This window comes from Corvus brachyrhynchos, unplaced genomic scaffold, assembly GCF_000691975.1.
Source record: "Corvus brachyrhynchos isolate BGI_N302 unplaced genomic scaffold, ASM69197v1 scaffold5, whole genome shotgun sequence".
Taxonomy (NCBI): Eukaryota; Metazoa; Chordata; class Aves; order Passeriformes; family Corvidae; genus Corvus; species Corvus brachyrhynchos.
In genome coordinates, this window is record NW_008238321.1 from 12,302,695 (window position 1) to 12,306,032 (window position 3,338).

Consider the following 3,338-nt stretch of genomic DNA (forward strand, 5'->3'; position numbering starts at 1 on the left):
CTCCCGGGGCAGGCCGGGCGAAGTGCCCCTCAGGCACTGCTCTTCTGTTCTGTGCTTTCACCGCTGTTCCCTTCCCCTGGGTGCGAGGGGAGAGCCCTCAGCACCGCCTGAGGTGTCACCGTGGCGGCAGCTGGCAGCCCCAGCTGAGCATCCAAGGGACCACGCCGTGCAGGGGGACACCGGCAGCCCTTTCTTCCAAACACCGCGCTCAAGGGGCTGTTTTTAGTGTTTCAACCCAGCACAGATAAAGATTTTCTTAAGTTTGAAAATTGTTTACTGAAAGTAATGGAAAGTCTCAGGCCCACCTGTTTGCTTCGGGGGCACACTGCAGTATCTGGAGCCATGTAATGTGCCCTTTCCTGGGCTTAAAAACGGAGCTTAAAAGCAGCAAACAAGCGAGATTCTATTTTATATAGTGTTTGTGTGTGTGGCCCAGGATTGAATGGTAACTGCTATCCCAAGGCACAACAGGTTTCAGAAATGAGCTTCAGAAAATAGAATATCTGATCCCTCTCTGGTGAGCCCCATCCAGAGCTAAGCATGACTCAATCCATCCATCCATCCATCCCCACAAAATCTACCAGTGTGATTTCTTTCAAAACAGATTATGCTCTGACAGCTCCAGGGTACCAGCAGCTGTAATTTGTTGGAATGACAGCCCTTCTTTTTCATTTGTGTGAGACCATATAGCTCATCTGTGGTTCTTTGAAAAGGAAAAGAGAAAACGGAAATTACTGGAAAAGTATAAGGGAATACTCGTGGCTGCTGAGGCGGGATGTAGGAAATACAACCTGACAGCTCACTTCCCACACCAGGCTGGAGCCGAGCTGCCACCCACACTGCAGTGGCATGTTCTGACCCCCCCGGGGCTGGTTTGTGCTGTGTGATCCCTTCTCCAGTCGGGATGCACCCACCACTGGCACTTGGTTCTGCTCCTCCAGTGGTTTGGCTGCAGCTGCAGCAGGGCTGAAACAGCTCCCGGGGGCTCACGCTGAGTTAAGCTCTCTTTTGGGATGAATGCTTTTGGGAGAACAGCCCAGGGACAGCTATCCTGAGCAGCTATCACGAACACGTGCTCTGCAGGTTGCTCCTGTCCTTCCCATGGCGATAAAGCCAATGTTTGAGCAGCCATGAAAAAAAAAGAGTTGCCTGGGGAGATTAGCAAGGCAAAGGGGACCGGGTATTTTGTTGATGCAGATGTGATCCATTTGTAAGTGACGTCTCTGGCAGTGATGTGAGCTGCTTTCCCAAATATAAGGCTCTCAATAAATCACTTTTCCAATATTGAAAAATTAATTTCAGTGATGCCGCACTGAAAGGAGATGGGGGATGCATGGGATGGGGACCTGCTCTGAGCCAATAGCCCATCGCTGAGAATGAGAGTGTTAAATCGGTGCATTTCAGGCTGTTTTTCTTGCCTCTGCCCAAATCAACAGCAGTGACTCATCACGGCAGACGGCATCAGCTGCCACGGTGCTCGCAGCGCTTCAGAGCGCAGGCTGCCCAAACCTGCTGCTTTCCTCTGCTGCTGACAGGAGCGGGACTGATCCCAGCCATCCTCAGCACCAAAACAATGATCACTCCATGGAAACACGGTTTCAGAAGCCAGACACCCTACGTTTTATTCTCAATGCCAAAGAAGCAGTGGCCTGCTCCTGTGCTGGGATGGGAGACTGCGAGATCGGGCAGAGCCCGTCTGAGGGACGCTGTGGAAGAGGAGCCGTGGGACGGGTGGCCCGGTGCTCCTGCCTGGCCGATCCCGGAGGCAGCCCCTGAGGGCCTGAGTGTTGTGGAACTGTTGTGATGGTGATAGAGAGCCCTTCCTTCGAGAGGAAGCAAAACAAAAGTCTGGTTTGAGCCTGCCCCACACCACCTGCACTCTGAGTGCCACCACAGCGCTGCCAGAGCATCCCTGTGGATGCAGAGCCAGCGTTCCACCTCCCCACCCCAGCCCAGTGAGGATGCAAGGGGAGCAGGGTCAGGCCCAGCTGAGCTGTGCCAGCACCCTTTTGGCCCGTGCAGCTGAGTGCCTGTCCCACAGAGACCAGGACATCGGGTGGAGAAAGGGGAGTCTGTGGTGTCCAGGCCCATATGAGCTCAAGATACCTCCTGGCATGTCTCCAGACCCATGACTGGAACACCCTGCATGCACCCACTGGCACAGAGCTGGTCAGGGTCAGTGGGGTCATGCCCCTTCCTCATCTGAAGGTGGAGTCCCCATCCATGGAGATATTGTAAAGACACGTAGATGTGGCACTTAGGGACAGGGTTCAGTGGTGGACTTGGCAGTGCTGGGCTAACAGATGGATTAAATAGTCTTAAAGGTCTTTTCCAACCTAAATTCTTCTATGACTCCATGATGAGTGCCCAGGGCTCACCATGGCCCTGCAGGTAGGAGGTACCACCACTGCCCACCCCAAAACCTCCCGGTGGGAGGACCAGCACAGTGCTTGGCAGGGCAGAGTGGGCATCCTGGGGCAGTGCCAGGGCTGCAGGCACTGTACAGGCTCTCTCTTCCATGCCTGAACACACACACGGCCAGTGACTGGGGAATACCTGGATTTATCCAGGAAAGCTGCAGCATGTAGACACCACAGAGCAGCTTTTGCTGAGCAGCCTGATGTGATTTAGAAAGGAAGCAGAAAAGCCTCAGTACTTGTCATTTTCCAGGCTTGATCAGCACAGCTTAGGCAAAGGTCAGTCCATGGCTGGAGCTGACCCATACCTGCAGGTACAGGAATGACCCATAACACCAGCAAAACCAGAAAATGATGAGATGTGCTGGCAGGACCTGGGAAGGCTGAGTTCAGTTTGCTACGGAGGGAAATATTTCAGTGGCTTTTCAAGGGCACTAGAGATGTCCTTTTGCCTTGGAAGTCCTTGCCACCACAGATCCTCTGCCTCTTCCTTTGGAATGGAAATGCGGTTGAAGTGAAAGGAGTAAAGCTGAAAGCAGCTGCTTCTGCCCAGCCTGGGCTGCTCCTACACACAGAGCTTCGGGGTGGGGAAAGCGTGAGCCTGCATAATCATTGCCATCACACATCAGCCTGACTGACCACTCTCCGGAGGCATTCTCCCTTGAGCAGCAACCTCACAGGTATCAATCAGCCAGCAGGCAGATTAGATTAATTGGATCTAAATCATCATATCTAAAGCTGATGCTGATGTCCACTGATCGGAAACCACTCCAGAGCACAGGCAGTTAAACAGGAAGGTGTTTCCCGTTCGTTTCTCAAAGGAGATAAGGGTATAAGATTGATAAGGCAATAAGAGGAGGCAGAGGAAACTAAGCAGAATTAACAAGGAGTTTGGTATGCTTCTGGTCTGAGGGGTACAAC